At 33.7% G+C, this 12524-nt stretch overlaps 1 long non-coding RNA gene across 3 annotated transcripts in view; it reads left to right on the top strand.

Annotated features, from left to right (window-relative positions):
* The window catches only part of LOC122137310, a 62910-nt gene extending 51094 nt beyond the window's left edge, over positions 1 to 11816 (top strand). For 2 of the 3 annotated variants that reach the window (XR_006154764.1, XR_006154763.1), the window contains one exon: positions 11432 to 11815. This is a non-coding gene — a long non-coding RNA (uncharacterized LOC122137310). Of the gene's footprint in view, positions 1 to 11431 lie in introns of all 3 variants that reach the window. The other variant, XR_006154765.1, reaches the window with a different exon arrangement.
* The last annotated feature ends 708 nt before the right edge of the window (positions 11817 to 12524 follow it).

Here is a 12524-nt window from a genome sequence, read left to right as displayed (position 1 = left end):
ATAATATAATATAATATAATATAATATAATATAATATAATATAATATAATATAATAATTGCAAGGAACACAAAAATTCTAATTTTGTCTTCCACAGAATAAAGCCATACAGATTTAGAACGTGATGTGGGTGAGTGAATGATTTCGTGGTAAACGGTTAATTTAGAGAATATGACAAAACTAATGTATTTTCACATTGTAAAAATTACCCACTTCACCTTTTAAGTAAAAGCCTTGTCTCTTGTCCACACTCTGGCCGAACGAAGGACATTCCTTCTAAATGCTTCCTGGTTCTCCTCTCTCTTCACCTCTCTGCTCATCCCTTGTTTCTTTCTCATTTCTCCTCCAGCTGTCAGTATCACGTTCTGGATCAGTGAGAGAGGCCAGATGGCATCAAGCGCAAGGATCACCCTTTCTCTCTCTTTCTCTCTGTCTTCTTCCCTCTCTCTGTCTCTCTCTCTGCCCTGAGCTGAACTGTGCTGGACTGTCAGTTCTTTCTGTGCAGAGCAGCTGAGTTCCCTCTTGGTCTCCTTTGGCGATGTGAAGCCCCTTGCCCTCTTATCATTCTGCTAGCTCCTCACTCCAGTCCATTTTCAATGCCCCTTCTCTTCTCTCTCACAGTGAGCCCTCACAGTGAGCACTCACTCTCTCTCGGCCTCCTACAGAGAGATCCATTGACTCGGCCCTGTAAGAACAGTAGTACTGCGGGCTGCTAGGAGCATCTGCACACGCTGATTAATGAGCTGCTGTGCTTGGAGGCGCTAATATGCTAAAATGAGGGCAGAATTAAAGTATTGCACAGCTTCTATCAATAACAGAGACAGCAAATTGGATCCGGAAAGGTTTACAGGAGGAAAAGGATGGCGCTGTGTTCCCTAACCTGGGGGTCGCCAAGCGTTCTTGATTTTTGGAGAGCTGATTATGATTTTAGCCACAAATAATTTGCAATGCAAGAGATGTTTTTCCTATAACTGAGTGAAAAAAAAAAGGTTTTAGTTCCTTGTTTTTATTGATTTGATTGGGAAAATCAAGAGGTATTTCAAAGATGGCCGCCGACTCGCCGAGTAGAGTTGGGAACCGAGAACCAGTTCTGTTCTTTGAAAAGAATCGGAACAGTAAGCAATTTCTAAGTTTTGGTTCCGAAAACGGTTTTGGTGTGACACGTGATCAAGCGCTGTGAGCAGCCTTGCGCTGGTGTTCTGACGATTCGGCGTTTCCCGTAAAGGATGTCACAAACTAAACAACAGAAACGCCAGCCGCCCTACCTCTTTAATTATTGAGCACATTGTTTCTAATGACGCGCACTCCACAGATGCGCCGCGTCTTTAACTACCGAACACATATTTCTCACGACTGTACGCGCACTTGCGCCTTTGATAACTGTGCACGTCGTTTTGTATGACTGTACATGTACCGTCAGCGCGCAGCTCCTGCTGCCACTAAATTACATTATATTTGTCCCATATTCTCATTAATATATATACTGACTTCAACTTAGACCAGTAAATAAATAGACTGCTATTGTTATGTAAGTATGAGCGTTACATTATTTAGTGTACAGGTCAGTTCAAGAGTGACAAACAGAGTGATAGAAAATATTTATTTTTATGCAGTTTAAATGTTTAAAAAATGTGGACACCACTCATTGCATCACACCATATTCTGACTGCATTATTATTTGTAAAATAGGGGCTTTATGGAGTGTGTGTATACATGGTTATAAGTATAACAGTTTATATTTCATTAATTTAGGGAAATAACAAGTGTCTTATCCCTCAAGGGACTATTTGGCCAACCAGTTTATTCCTGCTTGAAAAGCAAAATGTTATTGATAGTGTAAAAATCATCAACTTTGAAGCACATGCTGATTGATCGACTAGCATTACTCAACATTACCGGAATCTGAAAATTTCCAACAATACCCAACCCTACTTATGGAGTGAAAGTGAAAGTCATGACATTTGCCAATTATGGCAGCCCATACTCGGAATTGGTGCTCTGCATTTAACCCATCCAAGTGCACACACACAGCAATGAGAAGTGAACACACACCCGGAGCAGTGGGCAGCTATATATCCAGCACCCGGGGAGCGACTGGGGGTTCAGTGGCTTGCTCAAGGGCACTTCAGCCATGGGTATTGAGGGTGGAAGAGAGCGCTGTTCTTTCACTTCCCCCCACCTACAACTCCTGCTGGCACCGAGACTCAAACCGGCAACCTTCTGGTAACTAGTCCAGCTCTCTAACCATTAGGCCACAGCTGCCCCCAAAGATCTGTATACTGTAATATATGTTGAATTTTGACATTGCCAACCTTTAAATTAAGTTGATAGTAAGTAATAAACAGTATTGAGCATTGAGTAGTTGAGTATTGTGCATTTTTCCTTACCACTATTTTTTAATAGTTATTTAATGATTTTAATGGAACCGGAACCAGAAACTTTCTAACGATTTCCAACCCTACCGCCGAGTGACATGACTTGTCTTAAAGGGACTTTGACTAAACTAAAGCTAATAGATAAAAAACTAATAAAATTAAAAATGAATACAAATATAACACAATCTAATAAAATTAGATTATTAAAGTAAAAACTAAACTTAAACTAATAAATAGAAACAAATAAAATCAAACTAATAAAATAACAAAAGACTAAAACTTTAAAATTATAAAGTGAAAACAGAAAAAAAAACAATAATTCAAAATACTAACCAGAACTGTAACAGTATCTGATACCACTGTTATAACTAAAATAACACTGTTGAGAAAGTTTTGATTTTATGCTAATTTAAACATTTTTGTTTAAAAAAAAGTTAAAAAAAAATATTTAAAACTTTCTCTGACAAATCTGAAGGCTGCTTAGCTCATAAATCATATTAAGGAGCAGCTCATTTATAGTTTACAATCTATTAGCTGTAACTTGCATTAAGAGCGAGCAGTGTCAACTTTGCATAATAGGAACATCCAATCAGCTGATGGTATTTTTAAGAAGGTGTGAATAAGAGTGATGGTTGGCTGGTGCAGACAGTGTAAATCATGAGAATACTGTAATTTGACAGAGCATATTCATCATTCAAATAAACGAATCAATGAGAAATTGTAGCTGCAAAGTCTAGACACCCAGATTTTTCTGCATACCATAGGAACACACATCTAGGACTAGACAAATGATGTGATTAAGTAGGTGGAGGAAGGCCAACAAGAACCACTGGCCAGAACACCAGGGTGAACATCTCGATTCTTTATGAGAAATGTCAGATGTCTCAACTAAAGAACATCGCCTTTTGATGAACTCTTCTGTGCAGCTGTATATCACGCTGCCAGTCTGTACCTTCTCCTGCAGCAAAGGACTCCAAGCCAACTGAGGATCAGCTTCCATATGCTTGGCCTGAGCGATTCTCCAAATTGCACTTTAGTGTTGCCACACACACACACACACACACACACACACACACACACACACACACACACACACACACGCACAATGTGTGCTTTTTCTATTAAAATACTTTTAACAGTTACCCTTTGGATTCCAACATTTTCCCAGCTGACTCAACATTTTGTTCTCTGTAGTATTTTCTAGTTGAGTGGACACATTTAGTTTCTTTAGACAATTCAAAGAGCTACAGTATGTACATGCATTAAAGTTACCAAGGATTTACTTTATGTGTTCTGCGTTAATGTTTCAGCTCTCATGACAAAAAATAATTCGTCACTTTCACTTTCACTTCCATAAGTAAATAATTACGTTGTGTTGTTCATGTTAACTACAACTTTTAAAATATGTTTTTGTTAATTGAAACACAGCTTTACATAGAGACGATTATATATTATTTGTTGTTCATGTTTTAATAGAGAAGTTTTTTTGTTAATTGTGGAAACAAAACTTAAATGAGCTCTTAATTGTATAGTTTAGTTTAATATTAGATGGTTAATTTTAGATATGTTGAACTGTTGCCTTAGAAAATATCTTAAATAGTTTATTTTATAATAATTATACATTTGTTAAACTTCTTAAAATGTTAAACAAATCTTAAACTAAAATTAAAATGAATGCTAAACATTTAAAATGAAAGCTAATTCAAAATATTATTGAACTATGGGCTATATAAATTATACTAAAATAAACTGAAAATGAATAAAAGAAATGTATGCAAAGCCAAAAGCACTGCAAAGGAAGATCCTTGGGCTTTGTTTGTTGTGCAGTATTAGATCACAGTGAAGCACTTGGGAAACAACGATTTATCAAAAGGAATGAAAATGTTTATATTCCGTTTCAAAAGCACTTATTTTCTCTCTTTCATATGCATTGTTCTCCGATGTCCTCAGATTCCCCACGGTTTTCATATGGAGGTTCCTGAAGTGTATCAAATGGACATTGGTGTGAGTTACAGAGGAGCTGCTTTAAGAAGTTGAACATTTCTATAGGTATCTATAGGAAAATCATTCCCCTTGACAACAGGGATGCTTCGTAATGAATAAAATGATCTGGTAGGTGTTGTAGTGGTTAATGGATGCTTGATAACCTGCCTCTTTACTACTTGTTTTAAACATTTAAGTTCTTATTATTGTAACATAAGCAGGAATCAGTGTTACTGCTTTACACAGCATATGAACTAAATTAAAAACTAAGCTAACTAACTACATTATTAGATGACCCAATTCCATTTGGGAAGTCTTGGTTTGAGAACTTCTTATGGAGAATTATTTGTTTCCATTTGATTTGTTTGCTACATTTCTTTGAATCAAATGCTTTTAATAAATATTAAATAGTTTTAATAAATATAATAATAATAATAATAATAATAATAATAATAATAATACAAAACAAAACACTGTATTGCTATTAAGCATCCTGCTTGTTCCGTCCCAGTTCACACATTGATCACTTGCTGTGATTTGTGACGTTTTTGACATTGCAGATTAGGGTTTGTTGTTGTTAGGTTACAGTTATGACATTGATCAGTTGTTGTATTTTGTGGTGGTCTAATGTCTTTAATAAAGAAAAAAAGGTTCAAATGCTCATGATAAATGTCTTTGACATTGGCCCTGTACTGTAAACTAGTGAGAACAAGCCGTCATTTCTGGAGAACTGATGGCAGACTGAGATGGCAGAAAAAGGGATAATGTACATCCAGTCGATTGCAAAATAATTATGAAATAAAAATATTTTGTGATAACAACCAGCTTGTTATACATTTTCCTGCTTATTACACAGATACGTGCAATGTAAGTAAATAATACATTTATATTCAGACTTTTTTTGTCAGAATTCTGAGTTTACATCTTGCAGTTCTCACAATTTTGAGCTTACTATATCTCTTGTGATTCTGACTTTTTTCTTAGAATTCTTAGTTTTGACCTCACAATTATGACTTTTTTTTAATCGTTGTCATTTCTGACATTTATATCTTGCAATTCTGAGGTTTCTTATTATTCTCAATTTTGAAGAATTTGAGAATAAAGAAAACAGAGTTTTGAGATTTAAAGTCACAATTAAATTTTTTTATCCCATGGCAGAAACAGACTTCCATAGCTTTGCACATAAATTATCTGTCAAAAATGTAATCATATCCAAATAAAAATTTGACAATTTGTGTAGGCTTTTCAACAGCAAATTTTATTTTTTATTTTATTATTATTATAATTTTTTTTTTTAATTTATCACTCTATGGACCTGTGAGGTTAGACACCATATTGAATTTAACATGGATGTAAACGAGGCTTTGAGGGATAAATTTACAGTATTTACAATGGCACACGTAACTTTTTGTAAGTTTTTACTATGGTAAACTTAACTTTTACTCTATGCTTATGGATAATTATTGCAGTGTCTGTGTAGTGAAAGTTTTTTTTTTTTTTTAGTCGTTTCCTCAGCTAAACAATCAGTATGATGTTAAAAAACAGAATCCATTGAATGCACTGTACTTCTATCTCTCTCAGCCTTGTTTTTATTCCTGTCAAAAATTAAAAATGGGACTACCCTGACTAAGGTATATTGCACTTTGTGTGAGGAATGCAATTTGTATGATGTACAGAGTCTCTGCCTATGTAAAGTGCTCCAATTCTATCACTTTTGAGGTTTCATTTCAGTACGGAATGGCAGAAGCTCATTGAAAATCTGAAACACTGCAGGTACAATCAGACCTTTTAAGTTAACTGTCTGTAAAACTTTCTTTTCCTACTTTATCTCAGGTTCTTTCCGATACTTCCAACTGCAGTCATAATCCCATGAAGCTGAAGTGCGTTGGTAAAGAGTTGAGAAGTCAGGCTCAATTCAAGTTTTATTATAGGGCAAGTTTATATTAGCAGCAGGACAGTCAATACGATCACTCTCTTCTCATTTGGCCATATCTCACTCTGCAAACTCAGTTGGACAGCGCGAGTCTTTTCATCTTCGGCATCAGGATTTTTCATTTGCCTTTCTGAAGGGGAATAATTTTCCTGTGTGAGAAGCAATAAAAGTGCAATTGCATTAGGAAGAGCAATCAATATATCATATTGACTGCTGAACCTGAAATCACAGGGCTGCACTATTGTGCTCTCCACTGTCACGACACAATGTGTTGTTTGCCGTGAGATTTATCTGTGATTACTGTCATTATTAAACACATTTTAGACCATACGTTAGCCAAATACATGTCTGTCTCTTGTAACTCTGGATTTTAACATGCATAATTACATTTTTCTGCATCCCTCTTTTGCATTATTCAGGCAATATTATACAAAGCGAAATAAACATGGAATACCATTCTTAATAATTTGCACAACACACAATTGCACACAAGAGTTTGTTATGTGTACATGGACCAATAACTAGTATCAGAAGCACTAAAGTAAATCATTGCACTTCATTCATTTCATTAAGTTATTTGGATACTTTGCAAATAATCAATAAGACAACAATACTTTGGAGGTGTTTTTTTTTTTTTTTTGAAAGAAGTGAATACTTTTGTTCACCAAGGACTCATTCAATTCATCAAAAGTGACAGTAATTACTTTTACATTGTTACAGAAGATTTACATTTAAAACAAATGCTATTCTTTTGAAGTTTCTATTCATTAAAGAACCCTGCAAAAATGTATCACAGTTTATAAAAAAATATTGATAATAACCAGAAATATTTCTTGAGCAGCAATTCAGCATATTAGAATGTTTTCTGTGGGATCATGTGACACTGAATATTTGAGTAATGATGCTGAAAATAGTAATATTTAAATGTATTGATTTATTATTTTGAACTGTATTTTTGATCAAATAAATGCAGGTTGGCATAAAAAAAGATCTTACAAACTTTTGAACAATATTGTACCTTAATGAACTGTTGTTGCATGAAGCAGTTATTTAAGGTTTTACATAATTAGTCCTACAGATAATAAATATTGTGATTGCAGATTCAGAATGTATCTGTACTTTTAAATATAAGATTTTTAAAAACAAGTCTTGATCTTTTTGTTTCTTGCATGTTGGACCAAACTTGGTTAAAGAACTGATTATGTTAATTTTCCTTTGAAACATTGTAATGGACAAATAAATGCCATTATATTTTTAGTTATTATTATTATTATTTTTTTTTAATGTTTTATGAGACATTGCTTAAATGCAGTACAGAACACTGCAATATTACAGTTTCCAGTTGTTTTTGCTAACATTGAGCTGACGCAGTAGCGTGGATTTTTTGCAATTCCAACACTTGAGTAAACACCTGTACAAAAAAGGGGAGAAAATATCTGCGCAAAATAAATGTATTATTCTGGCACTCTTGGGCTTATGCAAAATCCTGCATTTTAAGTGGCAAAACAAGCAGAAATATCAGTATAAGGGTGGGTAAGAAAGGAAAAAATATAGAATGTGTGAAAAAGAGATGATGAATGGAGTGACAAGGTTGTGTCATTTCAATTCAGTAAATTCAGGTGATAAATTCAATTCATGAAGCAATTTCATAACTCGGGAAATCCTGCAATAGATGCCCTCCTGTCTCATTTTGCACTGAACTCATGCTGTTTTTGCTGCTGTGGGAGAGGAATTAATATTTAAACATCAACAGCTCAGCACACTGTATCATATATTTGAAATTAAATTATATATTGTTAATGTAAACAACAACAATGTTAACTGGTCAGATAAATGTTTATATATATATATATATATATATATATATTTGTAGACAAAGTTGAGATGCTCCTCCTCCATTTCTGAAGACTTAACTGTGCGTTCACACCAGACGCGACTTGCGCAAATAAATCGCGACATTAGGAGGCTAAATAAGATGACAGTGTTTCTGCAAGTGAACATGAGCAGCTGAAGATAACTGTTTCACTGAGAATGTTTTAGTGCACTGGAATGAGTTTGTCAATGAGACAGTCACCCTGGGCAGTGCACTTGCCTTAGTCTAGCTTTATTACTGGCTAAATGAGATTAGTTAATGGAGATCCACTCATTAGATACAGTGAATGAGAGAATAAAAGAAGAGGAACAGAAAAATTAAGACTCATTTCCATTGGCATCAATGTCAGTCATGAAGAATGCACACGTTGAGGGCAATATGAAGCCAACACTCTTGAAATATTTAAAGATTTGAGATTCACAGTATGTATTTGAATTGCATATACAATTTCCACCCTTTTTTCAGTCATGAATGAAACAGGTAAGATTTCATGATTTAAAATAGAATAAAATACACTGGAAAAAACAATTATCATTATTATTTTTTACAAGAAAATAATATTTCAGTCTATCTACTTCAGAATTTTATGTGTTGCTTGTCTTTTTTTTGTAATTGTGAAATTTATAAATAGTTTCTACACCATTTTTTTGTGTATATATTTTTTTCTTATTTTGAATGACATCAAGTTTATTAGTTTGTAACTATAATCTAAATGGATGGGAATTCTGTATGCAATTTAAATACATAAATCTTAAATTTAGATTATTTATTTATTTATTTATTTTGTCAATTTGAGTTAAACAACTGCGCTGATGACGCTAAAGTATTCAAACTAATCAACTATTAAAAAAAAAGTGGTGAACTAACAACAGAAGTGACAAACCAGCTTTTAAGGGTTTAAAATCATATGAATATTGGCATGGTTCTGACATCTGTGATTATAATTACAGCTGCTGGTTACAATTAGAATATTGAATTTTCTTTCAGCCTGGGATTTGATGAGGGTTAAGGTCTACTCTGTAATAGGACCCATGGTATTTTTTAAAATAAATCTACAGTACTTCAACACAGCTTCCCGTTAGCACGCTAAAGGGGTTTCAATTCCCAATTCAAGCCTTGGAGGAGTCTTAAACGTGGAATACAAACAAAGACACAGACAGACAGGAACCTCAATATGGCAGCGAGTGATTTGCTCCCTTCTCAAGCCCTCCAGGACATGCAGATATCATGTGGATCAGATCAGCAGCTGATAATTTGAATTTCAGACGCTCTCTTGATATGCCCCCATATTTGACATTGTGACCAATGGTGCGAATAAACCATTCCATGTGTGAAATTTGAATCTTTTCAGATATGCAGTTCTGTCAAGGTGGTTTTATATGGGTGAATTTATTCCTGGTGTGGAAAAATGAAACTCAAAGCCAACAGATTAGATATGTGTTTGATAAGTGTGCTTTATATATTTAACCAAAAAAAAAAAAAAAAAAAAAATATATATATTTTGACCTGTGATTGAATTTAAGCAACATTTGTCAGGCATTTATTGGCATATTGCTCTGAATCATAAATAGATACAGTGGATGAAGGGAATTACATTTATTTTTGTTTGTTAGAAAGCATATATAAATGTTTTATTAGACATTTATTTTATACAATCTTTATTTAATCTTGAAAAATACTTTAACCTTTTGTGGTTCATTGGTAAGCTATTCAGATACTACATTTATTATTCTTAGAATTTATATATTGCTCTGGAGGGTTTGTCCTCTGAAAGACCAAATATATGACATGCAACATTAGTATCTAAAATTTGGGAACTACTGTAAAGTGGAAGATTTTCAGCCAATAGTGACTTAAATTTCATTGCGTTTCTCATACAAAGCTTATCCTATTATTTCAGAAGGCTATATATCACTTTCCAGCCTGTAGACATACTTTAACCTTGCACTTTTTTATGATTATAGATGGAATGCACTTTAAGTGTCTTTTGACACAGATTTTTCTATATTATGAAATCAAATCTTTCATGCACACCATTTTTCATAGTCAAAGGCTTATGTATTACAGCAGCACATAAAAGTCCTGAGCACTGGCTATGAATCCCTCTGGTGTACATGGCCCTTTGTCTTCAACAGGACAAACTCTCTAGAGCAATTTATATATCCATATATATGTTTTAAGAATTAAGAAATATAGCATCTGTAAAGCTTACAATGGAACCATACGTTAAAATATAAATATTTTTCTCAACCTTTAAGGAAAAAGATTAAATAAAATTATTTTTATTAGATATTTATTAAATAAATATTTAATAAAACATTTAATTAAATATTAAAACATTATTGTATTTAATGTATTAATTTATTTAATGTATTTAATATAATCTTATTTTTCTCATCTACTGTATTATCAATTGATCAATTGCAGCAATATGCCAATATTTTGCAATATTGTATAAATAAAGAATTAAAATTCTACTGTAACTTTTGCATAACTCAAAACTTCCTTTCCAGTTTTAAAAGTATTTTTCTTTCTTTTTTCTTTCTTTCCTCCCTCCCTCCCTCTCTTCCTTCCTTCCTTCCTTCTTTCCCTTTAAGCGCCAAATCAGCATATTAGAATGATTTCTGAAGGATCATGTGACACTGAAGACCGGTTTAATGGTGATGAAAATTCAGCTTTGCATCACAGGAATAAATTACATTTTAAAATATATTCAAATAGAAGTTATTTGAAATTGTAAAAATATTTCACACTATTGCGTTTTTTACTGCATTTTTAAATCATAAATGCAGACTTTGTGAACATAAGAGACTTTTAAAATTTTTAAAATCTTAAAACTTTTTATATGATGCATTTAACATCGTTGAGTCTGTGCAAATGCTAAATGCATTTTATAACTTTTCTTTTACAAAACCTCCTTCTGTCTCCTTTACCTCCCCTATGCTTTTGAGCAATAGCGGTTGTTTGCTATTGATCCCTCTAGTATTGCTTCTGAAACTTAATTCACAAATGCAGAGAGATCGTACATATGAGAAACATTTTGTGGGGAGACATTTGTTTGTTGTATAGGGATGGGGAACATTCAAATACAGCAATTTACGTACAGTACAGTTTGACATACAGGTTTGAAGTGACATAAAAGTGATTACAGGGTATTAATTTTAGGGTGAATGATTCTTTTAGAACATTTTATACAATGCAACCTGAATGCAAAATTTGCACAATATGCACAGTTTCCACAAAATATCTATTTGCTAATGTTTTGCAGGTTTGCTCATAAGAGGAAAGGAAGCACATGGCGATGAGAGAAATCTCTCCATGCAATGCATTGCCTGGAACTACAGTATCTACACTAAAAATGACACAGCATCTATTGATTTTTATTTATTTATTTATTTTTATTTCAAGGCCAGAGAGTTCTGACATATGTCCACAATTTAGTTTTTGCAAGTAATTTTCCAACCAGCATTGCCCAGAGGTTCACAAGGTGACCTCGTTTTCTGAAGAGAAAAATTCTCTGTATCTGAGGCAGCACGCCTTGCCTTTCCTCCCCTCGATGTAATGTTGTGGTCTTGTTGTAAACAGTAAATAAAAATGCATTCTTGTGATATTTTCCTCAAACCTGGTTGTTGCTGGCCTTCCTCAAGTTTACAAAAAAATAAATAAATAAAAAATGCCCTTGACCAAAACTTTCCCTTTATGCAAAACCATGCAGGCAAGGTCTGTCTCTATTGAGAATGCGATAAAAACATCTCAGTGAAGTGGACAGGAAATGGTTCACGTGCACTGCGATTGAGAACGGATGCTTTCAATAAATACCCACATTTTGTGGTTTTCCAGTGTCAGTGGGTCAGATTATTCAAATTACTGAAATGAATGTGAATGAAAACCATATACTAGAGTCGTATTTTATTCCCACTGAATAAAACAAGAGAAAAATAAAAATCAATTAAATAAATTAAATCTCAAAAGCATGTTGTAAAGGAATATTCAGCGGTTTAGTCCTGTGGAAGATCATTATGGACTCTCTCACAGTCTAACAAAGAAACTCGGATGAATGTTCCCTGCAGACTACTAAAAGCTCCAGAGGGGAAAGTACAACGAATAGTAACAGCTAATAATAATAAAAAGCAGCGGGGATTCTGAAAATCACAGCATCTGCCAATCACTAATACAGACATGGAGATAAAGCAAACTGTGTCCAAGGATTAGGATATTATTATTATTATTATTTTTACCAGGAAGAGGATTTCTGGTACATGGAAAGTCATTATCTTCTTTTGCTAATTTTTTTAAAGTCCTGGGATGAGTGCTCTCTGCACTTTAATACATGGCACATGTCTTGTAAGTGATGAAGCATG

Source organism: Cyprinus carpio, chromosome B5, assembly GCF_018340385.1.
Source record: "Cyprinus carpio isolate SPL01 chromosome B5, ASM1834038v1, whole genome shotgun sequence".
NCBI lineage: Eukaryota > Metazoa > Chordata > Actinopteri > Cypriniformes > Cyprinidae > Cyprinus > Cyprinus carpio.
Note: the sequence above shows the minus strand (reverse complement) of the source record. Positions and strands in the feature narration are given on the sequence as shown.